Source organism: Lytechinus variegatus, chromosome 8 (genome assembly GCF_018143015.1).
Source record: "Lytechinus variegatus isolate NC3 chromosome 8, Lvar_3.0, whole genome shotgun sequence".
In the NCBI taxonomy this organism is placed as follows: domain Eukaryota; kingdom Metazoa; phylum Echinodermata; class Echinoidea; order Temnopleuroida; family Toxopneustidae; genus Lytechinus; species Lytechinus variegatus.
The window spans coordinates 34,035,448-34,048,104 of record NC_054747.1 but is presented as its reverse complement, the minus strand read 5'-3'; the positions used below and the strand labels follow the sequence as shown (position 1 = coordinate 34,048,104).

General features: G+C 37.5%; 1 protein-coding gene across 11 annotated transcripts in view; it reads right to left on the bottom strand.

Annotated features, from left to right (window-relative positions):
- Nucleotides 1-10,562, bottom strand: part of LOC121420408 (rho guanine nucleotide exchange factor 12-like) — a 101,506-nt gene extending 90,944 nt beyond the window's left edge. For 6 of the 11 annotated variants that reach the window (XM_041615026.1, XM_041615027.1, XM_041615028.1 and 3 more), the window contains exons 1-3: nucleotides 7,950-10,562; nucleotides 5,522-5,579; nucleotides 4,070-4,207 (exon numbers count right to left, since the gene is read on the bottom strand). The gene's annotated coding sequence lies outside the window, so the exon portion shown is untranslated. The remainder of the gene's footprint in view (nucleotides 1-4,069; nucleotides 4,208-5,521; nucleotides 5,580-7,949) is intronic. The other 5 variants (XM_041615034.1, XM_041615035.1, XM_041615031.1 and 2 more) reach the window with 2 other exon arrangements.
- Between the last annotated feature and the right edge of the window lie 2,095 nt (nucleotides 10,563-12,657).

Sequence of the window (12,657 nt, the reverse complement as noted above, 5' to 3'; positions counted from 1 at the left end):
GTTCAGCAGCCAATCAAAATCAAGGATTCTATTGAAGTAACCTCTGGATAGCAAAGTTGCTAAAATAGAAACTTTGATGCAATGGGAGCCTAGATTTTATGTTTCAGAATTGGGGTTTATAGGGGGTCGGAGTTGGCAGATGGGAGTTGGGATAGAGGGCTTTGGGCTTGGTGTTTGGTTTGGAGTGGGGCTTGGGAGTTAGAAGTTGGAAGTTGGGAGCTGGGGTGGGGGGGGGGGTTGATGGTAGTCTGCAGGCACAGACCCTCATTGGAACTTTGATCAACAAGTGTGCCTCCACACAAAGACTAGCACATACAAAACTTGCTGTTCCAATAGCGAGAGAACCTTCAGTACACAAGGCATGATTAGGATGCACATTCAGACCCTTCACTCGAGCGAAGGGTTTGCCCAGCAGACTAGGTTAATGGGTCCAAGGGTTAGGGGTGAGATGGGATAGTGGTTGGGGATGGGGATGGAAGGTAGGGTTTGGTGTCAAAGGTTGTGGTTGGTTGGTTGTTGGGGTTTGGGAGTTAGGATTGGGGATTTGGGGTTGGGTCAAAGACCACCTATAGCATTATTTGTGTTCATATATTACTACACAGCTTAGTTAGGCCATAATTTATTAGAAATGTTACATTCTATAAGATATTTGCTCCTGGCAAATCAAATATGATGATTGCAGTGAAAAAAAACATATAGAAAAATTGTAACTAAGTGTAAAAAAAATGTTGTTTTACTGATTAAAGGATCACTGTCAACAATACTTCAACTAATATTAGAGAATAAATTTGAAGTATTAGACAACATACATTGTAACAAAAATATTAAATATATAATATTTTTCAAGCAACATTTGTTAAAAATTCAATAATGAACATATATGTTATGTACTATAACATAAAACTCCTATATTGCTACAGGGATAAAATTCTTTTCGTTAATACTAATGTACATGTATAAACTGAAGACATTCATTTTTTCATTATTCTTTAAATGTATACATCACACACATGCATGCGGCAATGTGCAGATTTGTTTTGATGAGAATACTGAAAGAAAGATATTTGTTCTGGGGGTAATTCAAGTTAAAAAGATAAGGTAGAAAAAGAGTTGAAAGCTAAAATAGATAATAAAGGAAATGGGGAAAATATCAATTAAAAGATGGATAAAATGCTGATTATCATAGGAATGTTTCAGGGTTTGACATGCATGCATGTTACTTTTCCTTTGTGAGATTTTGTGGGAAAGGGAAAGGAGGCAGCATTTGTTTATATGGTTGCTATGGTGCGGATGTTTCAACCTGAGCAGTCCAGCGAGAATGACTGTGAAAGGAGGGCTCCCTCTTTAGTCCTGCCGCAGTGCAAACTTGTGCATATTTTCCCACCAGCCCCGATGAGATAGAGGAGGAAGAGCAGAGAGGACACTCGCAAAGATCGTCATACGACGTGGCACTGACCTCGTGCTGCTGTAGGTTGTAGGTCCGTGAGCGGGCGGTAAAAAGGTTGAAGACTGTCCCTTTAGAGGGCGGCAGAGGCTGCTTCAACGTCATAAAGAGGGGTATGATAATAGTGGTGGGGTCATAGGATGAAGATATATCAAAAAAGAGATATACTCAGCATGCATGATTTCTTGACATAAATCAATAGGAATGATTCATGCATACAAGAATAGGTCCAGAATCAAATAGAATGAATATCACTGCCAAACTTTTTTTTTTTAAGACAGAAAGGCTAATTAGTCAATAAACCACTGATGAGAAATATAATCGGTAGGGAGCCTTATAACAATAACAGCCTCCATAGTTGATTTATTTTGTTAGAATAGAGGATTCTTAATAGGGCTAAATTGGTACCATTTCATAAAGCTGTTCATAAAGTATAACAAACAACTTTCTGAATTACCGGAATATGGCAAGCTAAACCGTTTTCTTGTCATGGTTATTAAATTCAATAGCCTAAAAATATGGCAAGCTTATTGGGTTACTTGATCATTATACAAGAGCAAAAGTTGGAATATCGATTGAATTGAGCATGTCTTTATTCACCACCATTATTAAAAATTCTTTCTGTGCAAACACATCTCCATATACCTGTACCACAAGGGTGTGTCAGTTTCCAAACTGTATCAATGGCCTATATGAAGTCATTTGTTAAGTGTTGAATCAATTTAAGAACTGCTTTCTTGTACACCCCAACCCCTCAAAGTAACATTTTTCACTATATATCGATTTATATTTATCGCCCGCTACTTCTTTTACCAAGGAGACATGTTCATTTATTTATAGATTTGTTATAGGGGGTGATTTATCCTAATGTAACTCATGAACCGATACAGAGTAGAATTGAAAAGAACTGAAACTCTCATTATCTGTAAATAACACTTGCAATTCCTAAATCTAAACAAACTTTTTTTCTTCATAGCTCATTATGGACTTGTTAATTACATTCTAACTACTTTGTATAATCAATGAAATGTGAAAGTACATTAATACCACTTCGAAGCTCAAATGGAGGTATCCGTTACAAATGAACTAAAGCAAAGATTCACCTCGAAACTAAAGAAAACCGTCAATTACATTATGTCAACTCAAATTTCATTCCCTATCAGTGCAATATTAATTAAGCCCTTCCTAATGTCTCCTTCCACTGTCTTTATTATAAACATTGCTCATTTTATTACTTTTTTTAAATATATTTGTCCCCTTCTCAACTCTCTCTCCCTCTCTACCCCTACAAACTGAACCTCCCATCCTAATTATTTTTTTTCACAACCCCTCCCTGTCCCCTTCTCTAAAAAAAAAATCTTGCGATCAGGGCCCTGTCTTAAAAAGAATGACGATTGATCCAATCAATCTAAACTCTATGGAAATCCACCAGTGTCATAATTATTTATACAGGAAATTTGTAAAATGTTGTTTGTAAACAAAGGAAAACACACCGAATTGTTGAGAAATCAATGACTTTATGGATCTAAATTCATATCTATAAATTTTTTTGAACAAACGTGCATTTCATATGTTGACTTTGCTGGCTTTCCATAGTTGGGATTGATCGGATCAATCGCAACTCTTTGTAAGACAGGGCCCTGATGTGGATCCGATCTGTATCATTGTGCAAACACCTCAAGAATTGTGCTTTTAATAATAAAGATGTTTGTGCTTTTATAAAAGATGTATTCTTTGATATACAATAGGTTTGACAACAATGAAAGGTATACATGAGTGTACATAAATGTGGTGTAAGGACTCGGTGGAGACGGATGTATATGTGATTAAAATATATGATGAAATGTAGCATGCAATATCAAACCAAATGACAGATGTATTTCTATGAGGTGAGGAACCTTAAGACAAGATGCCTCACACACAAATCAAATTCTTCAAAATATGCATAATTTGAATTTAACAATTATGTGAAGTGTTCAGTAATTTGACTTGCAAAGTTGTTGGTTATAACATCCAACATATTGTGTATTTATGTAAAGACACGTGCGAACGAAAAAAAAGGGGGGTGAATTATCTGGTATAAAATTTAAGCCTGAGAGAGCTTCAACTTAAAAAAAAAATCTTCTGAGATATCTGTGCTATAAGACTAAATACGGATAGCCCTTTATCTTGTATTCAATGGGATATAATAAAAGGCTGGTCATCATTTAAGAGAAAACTTATGAAAGTTAACAATTACATTATTTATCATAAAATCAATATTCTAACAATGTACATAATAAACCAGCTAATCACCACTAATGAATGACTAATGAAATGTGTTCTCCTTTGTTTACAAAGGACATTTTGCAAATTTCATGTAGAAAAAATTATGACACTTATGGATTTCCATAGAGTTACGATTGATTGGATCAATCATGATTCTTTATAAGACGGGCCCTGAAGATTATTTTTAAAAAACAAAGTAAATATGAAGACAAGAACTAGCCAACAACCTGTATGCACATGCATGATTCAAACTTTGGGTGTCTCACGAGTCGATTGCAACAAAGTTTCAAATCAAAAAATATGTTTAATACACATTTCATCAAAGTTCTATATGAAAAGGGACACTGTTTTACTCACAGTAACAGGCTGCGGCGATGTTACAAGTGTCTTTCTTGACTCCGAATGTCGGTTGATACCCGGGGGTGGGGCCAGATGGGGGCGGGGTAGGTGGCCCAGGTGGTTTACCAAGTAATGTTAAAGCTACAAACGAACCAGCTGTGGAAGGCAAACACAAGACAAGAAAGTGAATTCGCTTGAGTTAATGATTAACTTCAGGGAATAATTATTCTACAGATGCCTAACAATCCACACTCCTCTTTTTCTGTGTGCTAAAATAAATGTCTTTTGTTTAGGTGTACAAATAGACTATTGTTAAAAGGATAACTGTAGAGAACTTTCACTCTAAGCCAAACATTACAACCCAGGGCCTTTTCAAACGTGAATCTTGAATCCTCATTGTAACGATGATTGCTATTGTAATCATGGATGTGATTAGCGTTAATGATTCTAATCATGTTCTAGTTTGGTTTCACACGTGATAAATATTCGTCACTAGCCTTGTTTTCACTGGAATCATCATTCAAATTACAAAAAAAAAATTCCATGTGGTGAAAGGGCAGTTACTTTTCCTGGACTTATACTGCCCAAATTTAAATATTATCAAAGCATATTAAACTGATGTATGTTTTGATTCATCCCGGAAAGTCAAATATCGATGGAAAAGATAAATCTATTCATATTCAGAAGAGCTGAAGAAGCGTCCCGGATCGGACGTGAAACTGTCCTCTGCTTCAACAAGTAAGTCCAGATGAATAGATTTATCTTTTCCATCGATATCAAAGCATATTGTTATGAAGAAGTTGTCCACCCCCCCCCCCCCCTCCTCCTCCCCCTCCTCTATCCTCCTCCCCCTCCCTCTCCTTCCACTAATTGATCCATTAATTAATCAAAATGTATTTATCAGCTGCTTCATTCAAATCAACTCTAAATTCCAGCTCCAAATCAAACTGAATACTCAAACTTGGCTAGCCTCTTTTCTTGCTGCTTCCTTATATTTATTCATTCATTCATCATTAATCCATCACTCCAACCACTTATTCTTAGTTTCTTTTATTTTTCCCCATTAAGAATGTATTTCATTTTTCAGAAAAGACCAAACACAGAGGCCCGTATTCTGAAGTCAGGTTTAACTTAAACTCAGTTTTAAAGTTGTGGTTTAAGTATGGATAGCTAATTGTTACATAGATCACTAACAGTAGAGATATCACATTTCAGCTCATTTGGCTCTGAAATCATTCATAATTATCTAGGAAGAATGAATATATGATTTTCTTCACCATCGATGAATCAGGAAAGAGCACAGTAAACATAAGAAACATACAACTTAATAAAACAAAATTGACACTTTTGGCTTCCCATAACTTTAGCACACACTTAGACCATGGTCTAAGTTACACCTTACTTCAGAATACGGGCCAGAGACTGCAAAATAAATCCAGAATTCAAAGTGATGTGTAGTTGTATACTCACATTTGATCATTTTCACCACCTCCACATGGTTGGATGATGTTACCAAGGTACCATTTACCTGCAAAGTACAACAAGAAAAATATATATCAACTACAAGTCTCAAATGGGTCATTTCATAACTTTACACTGACTGATATATAATAATAATAATAATAATAGCGGTATTTATAAAGCGCCTTTTGCCTGAGGATACAAAGCGCTGCTATTATTACCCCGGCTTTAGCTCATATGGCACCCAATCAAAATAAAGCCAGTTTTGATCTTTTATTGACCATCTTCTAGTTTTGACAAATCATGGTTAGATAAATTTGTTACGCAAGGATGTCACTCGAATTGATTTTTAAAAGTCTAAAAATCATACCAGTTCGAAAACAAAAATAGTGTGTTTTCTATGGTTAAATACAAGTTCATATGTCATCCTCAAAAGTGGCATTCCTGATTGTTATTATGTTAATCAATGGGCCCGTGTTACATACTGATTTGAAACAATAACATCACAAAAAACCTGAATCTTTCTTCGGATTTTTAATTCATTCTTCAGCTAGTTTGTTAACATATCTTGACATTGACAGTTTCTAAATATATCTAGACATTGACAAGTAGCGATTTAAAATATTAACAAGTTCACGTTCAAATTGTGGATATCTACAGTAACATGGCCTGCCAAAAAATGTTTGACGGATGCAGTGGAACGAAATGCAACAAGATATTTGGAAAAGGGTTATAGAACAATCTGACAGCAATTGGTCAGTAGTGGCCAGGCAACAAATCTTTACTTCCGGGGGCTAATTTTCACAACTTTTAACTGCCTATATCTACAACATTGGAGAAGCATTTTTATAACATTGCGATGAATTAGGATTTCCCGGCCACCCTTTACTGGTTTCCAGGGCCATTTTCAGCATTTTGGGGGCTATATCGCCCCCAGCACCCCCCCCCCCCCCCCCCCCTCGGAGTAACCTCTTCCCTGGTTGTCTTGTCTGCTAGCAAGGCTCAAAACACTCTGAGCTTGGAATGAAAGATCAATGACATTGGCAAGGTATCAACTCTATGGCCAAGGGGGCTTCTTCAAAACCTTGTTATTTTTGCCATTTCAATTTCCGGACGAAACACATGGTGCGTTGGGGGATCTCGACTGGCCTAAAGAGATTTGAATGTTGCTATATTGGAGAGGAGGGTTTTCAGGGTGGACCTTGCATCAACAATTCATTACGAACTGATTTTTTTCTTCTCGTTGGGAAGACTTCTTAGTACTATCATCACAACAATGTCATCTGCAAGACTTCCTAGGGAGTTAATACGTGGGGCCTGTCCTTGCTTTGGTAAGCCTCATACGTGACTGATTTGAGAGCACAAACTGATTAACGGAACCAAAAAACACATGGATTAATTCATGACTTTATAAACAGCGGAAGCAAATTTCTTATTGCTTTCAGTCATTAAGAAATTAAAAACTTTCTTGTTTATGAAATCATTCATTAAGAAAGAACGGCATTAATTGTAATGTTTTACTATCATTAAACACATTAAAACTTATCTCCATATGGAATGCCAATTGCCACCATCTCAATCAGCCCTCTTTTTTAACTCACTACTCCAGGGGGGAGTTTCACAAAGATTTTAAGTATGACTTAAGTCGCACTTAAATGCCGACATGTACATGATATGCATCGCATGAACTTATTGATAAATACGCAGTAGTGCGCGTCCTCATTACACGATCTGACCAATGCAGTCGTCGTCAAGCCTTTCATACCGTGCACAAATCGATATTTAAATGCGACTCTAAATACTTAAATCTTTGTGAACTCCCCCCCCCCTTTAAAATTATCTCAATCAGAACAATCTAAAGGCAAAGCAGGATAATGCATCTTGTTTCATGTTATCCTTGGTTTAGGGGAGACCGGGGTTAGTTGGAACATGGGGTAAGTTGAAACATTGTAATTTTTTTAACACCTGTAAAATAAATTTATGCAATACTACCCTCAATTTATTGCTCTTAATAATACAACATTGTTGAAATATTACTGCAATAAATTGAGGGCAGTATTGCATAAATTTATTTTACAGGTGTTAAAGAAAATTGCAATGTTTCAACTTACCCCATGTTCCAACTAACCCCGGTCTCCCCTACCTAAGATTTGGGGGGGTCGAAAAAGTGCAATTTGTCTGGCTAAGTGAAGAGACCCAGTTTAGTTTCTGCTTGGGAAAATTCCATTCAAGATACTGTACGTTCATTTGATTTAAAAAAATCATCTGCCTGCCAAATATTTCCCCCTCTTCAACAGTTAGAAAATACTTATTAGCTAAAATCTGGAAATTAAACAAACTCTGGCTGATCACTAGGAATTGGTCGATCCAACAATAAACATTTTATTTTTTGCTCCTTGACCAAATGATTTAGAAATAGACCATGAAATCAACATACTTGAGCCTCATCCTCTGATGTGCTCTCAGTCTCCTTGTTCCTTTTAGTTTTCTTCTTGCGATGAGAAAACGCCATTGTTATAATACAGGCTGTACCACACAATCGTTGAAAAAGAACTCAATTACACCATGACATAGTCAAAAATATCACACGATGATGGGGGTAATAGTATGTGCTATTTCCTTGTAAGCCTGTTCTGTGGAAACATAACTTTGCTAATACATTCCAACATTCGGGCTGTCACCAAAAAAAGTTGTTCCAAACCACAAAATTATGTTCCAGCTTGTCTGTTAATTATCCGTATTAAGAATCCACATGAGTTAATTCCAAGTTATTCCACAACAGGGAAACTGCAAATCCAATGAATTATTTATGATGAAAGCAGTCACTTCGAAATTTGGGTCTGAAGTGTCGATTTAAAGAACAAAGGGAAAATACAACCTGGAAAAGGAATGCTCAATTCCACTCCCAGTATTTTGCATATCTCTGATGATAATAGCTTGGCAACATGACAACATTGACGGATAAGATTTGCAAAATCCTTGTTGCATCAACTCTCTGGAGGACTGCTGCTTCCGACAGAATGTGGGGTGAACATTATTTTCTTCTTTGTTTCTTCGCGCGTTCGTAAGCTTCCGCTGAACAGTGAGATGCACTACCGAGCTAGTGTAGTCCTGGTAAATCCCTGATAGAACGGCATCAGTGATGACATAAGCATAAGTAGACCATATGGTGTCTGGAAGAGTACCCTATGAAGATATACATGTACCTATGACGGTAATTAAAATGCAACCTCCATGCCAAATTGCTTCAGAGGTGACTAACGGTTAGGTGAGCTGTCGACGCGAGTCCAGCAAAAATGGAGTCCCAAACAAGGTGTATTCCAGTGAGTGAGACCAAATAGAAATGCATGCAAAAGTGATGTGGTAAATGTTTCAATATGAAGTCTGATTTGAGCAGTGCATGGCGTAGCACGTAGGCCTATAGCCTAATTGCAGACATGATATTACAAACCATCCATCAAACGTTGATGTGAGTCTCAATGTGAGGGTGCAGAATGCTGACACCCAATACAGCCTTCATGTGAAAGTTCGCACTAAAAGAGAATGAAATCCACTTGATTCTACACAGCATGTGAACTTGACCTCACGGTATTACCAAAGCCATCTTTTGAATGGCAACTTGAAGCAGCTATAAAGGCAAATAAAAGAGGCTCTCTCCCAAGCTTTCTCTCTGTTTAGTAGGTGTGTCCGTAGCCTGTCAAATATCAAACAGTGCTCAACAATAGCATATTCTTGTAATGATGTTTACATTAGCACAATATCAACAACACTGTCACTTGTCAGTGACTTTGCATGTTTGGCAATGCAGGACAGGACTGTATGTTCAGGTTTCACTGGATGAAGCCGCCAACAGGAAAACAAATTGTGAGGATGGCAATCTCTGCTTATATATTCATGGGTTAATGTTCTCTTCATTCTCCGCACGTGAGTCAATCGAAGAGATGATTCAATTGAATAATTTTATTCAAAGCATGTAGGACACAATGGATGTTGGACTTCAAGGGGATTCCCAAGTCCAAAGACGGTTCCGGGTTCAGGGTGCCACTTTGTCACTTGACACATCCAATATTCAATGCTTCTGAAATCTGAATTCACAAGTAAACTCAATAATAATAGAAAATGCATGAATAAATTCTTTTGTTTTCCTCTGAGCCTTGTATGAACGTGTTTCATGGCAACTATTCATGACTTCCTGCAACTTTTCACACATTTTTCCATCGAGATTTTGGTACAAAAATAACTGTAGAACAATAAAGAAGAAATCACTCCCTTTTGAGAGCCTTTTATGACAATAGTCTACGAAAACTCTTCATTCATTTGAAGCACTCTGTTGAGATAGCAGTCCAGAAAGGAAATGTAATCCAAGGATTGCCAAGATTGCACTTCCAGGTCTGTGTGTGATAACCCCTTGGAATTACTCATGAATATCTTCTACTTTCTGTCTCCTTGAAGATACAGTACTACCCTGGCTCACTCAAGGACAAAGTTAAGCAGTCAAAGCCAAGTTCAGAGGATGCTCAGAATAATAACAAGTGTGAACGCAGCATGACAGGAATCATTCAGGTTAAAACAAACTTGAATGGCCACAAGGGTTCAAAATGTGAACACACCACAGATGGATCTCTTTTCAGATAGATATGAAATGATTCTTGATCAGAAGAGAGGGTAGCTCAAATGTATGAACAGAGTTTCTGCAGAAAATGTCAACGTCATGAAGGAAAATGCCAATATAGGCAAATAAGGAGCCTAATTAAGTTTATGTTTATATATAGCAATATAGTGTGTGAAATACTTTCCAGATATGTTCTGGAAATTTTCCCTCTTGATGACAATAGCAAAGTCCAGCTCCCACAAGATGAGAATACAAATAAAACGTGCAGTTCAGTAAATGTCAACAATATTTCCCAATGTGAACAAGGCTCTATCACAGAGTTTTCAATTAAAAAATTAAATGGTTCTGAAGATCTTGGGTAAAGGTCAACTGCCTTAACCTAAAATGTGAACATGGCTCGGAAGATCATCCTATGTTGATGCCGATACAGAAACATCTGGCATAAGAAGAGCAGAAAGGTATCTCCTTACAGGGGGGAGAATGGCAGAGGAATAAAGGGCTAAATCAGGGCACGAGCCGAGTCGCATCCCTGGTTGAACCAGTCAATAGCTCACAGGTATGAATCCACAGAGCTCTCAGCTGAGCTTGAACGGTCAATACAACATCCCTCAAGCTAATGCACCCGGGCACCCCATCGCACATACACCGATGATCAACTTTCTCTATGGTACTACTGCAAGGAGATTGGTATAAAGCCTGAGCAGGCCTGCACACGATGCATGCCGATGGTGTCATGCGGCCGCAGGGATTACGCAAGGCGCAGGAGTAAACAAGTGCAATACCAGCTGACAGTTTGGATGAAAGTATTCCATTTCAGAATCCGAGCTGGAATTCACAATTTAACCTCTCTCCATTTTCACTAAATGGACAGGAGTCGAATTGTATCATCTCTCTATATTCAGGAGAGTGTAAAACTGTGAAAGAGCACATACAAATCCTTGTTGTTGTAATTGTGGTGGTGGGGGCGGCGGTGGCGATGATGATGATGATGATGATGATGATATTGATGATGATGATGATTATGATGATGATGATGACAATGGTGGTGGTGATGGTTGCAATGATGTGGACAGTTTGTTGTGGTAGTGTTGGTGGTGGCAGTGGCAGTCAAAGAAGTGGTGGTGGTGTGTGGACAATGCCCTGAGCACCAGGTGCTACACAGACGTTCTTTTCGGCAATACCAATCAAATCTTCACAAACCTTGCTCCTTTAACAATGTATATTGTGGACTCCCAAATGAAAAGAAAATGCCCAGCTAACAATATGAATGAAGTATACGCATTTGATAAGTCAGTTCACAATCAAAATACACGAAACAGATCCCACTACAACGCATAAAGTTCACTTGGACACGTTACATTTCCATCCCAACAAAAGCTTTTGCACCACATGCGCAGGAGATTTATGATCCAATTATAATGATGAATCAACAACAATTCAAAAACTATGTCAAAAGCAGATAATCTGAATATTTTCAAACAATGAAAATAATGAGAAATATTCTATATGGAACTTCCATGATACTGACGGTACAAAGATGAACTATGACAAAAGCAAGAATAATATTCATGTGAAACACCAATCATCAAGATAATTGCTATAACACATGGTAATTAAACCAGCTAATATGCCAAGTATGCCCTTCACTTTCGATACATAGGAGAATAGTACTCAATCATGATATCATTCTCAACTAATTTGTACATCTAAAATTGTGTAACGACAATAATATAGAGATTTCGATTGAGTGATGCAAACTTTTGGGGGAAAAGCACCAATGGCACATGGGCACATGGACTCATGGAGTGAGTTCAATTGATGTACGCAAAAATCAACAATTAAACCCTCTTCTTTAGTGTCAAATCTACCTCAATAGAATGTCTAAAAGTTTATTTGACATTTGAGCTTGTTATAATGTTCCAGCTTTCCTTCCCCTCCCCCCTCCCCCCCCCAAAAAAAAAAATGAAAACATCCTCAAACACAAAACAAAAAGCAAAATATCATTTGAAGTCTCATACTAACTAAATCAGTTTACAAACTACAACTTTTATTTATGATTCTTACCATGTTCACATATTACCACTCTCAAACCACCCCCTGCCCCCCCCTTCCAATGGCAAAACATAAACAAACTTTAATTCTGAGCTATGCTAAATATCCCCCCCCCCCCCTTTGACATTGATCTACTACAGGTAATCCATTTCTGTGTACGAATTTCATATTTTCAATATCGCATTTCCTAATTTCCTTGGAAAACCAGATCCCGGTCAGATGAATTTCTAGTCCGTTAATCGCCGCTGACAGGTTTTACTTCAGCCCCACATATTGGCAATCTTGTCATGTCCCTGAGATATGGGCCAAGTGTTGCCCCACATGTGTTTCTTTTACTGTACAGTAGAAATAACTAGTGGAGTTCACACTACGATCGAGAACAAAACTCAAATCTAATTAAAAGCCTGTCTAAAATTTTGGTTAAGATTCGCGAAAATTGGCAAATTATTGTGGCTGTTCCATTAAACATTTATTGCTAATT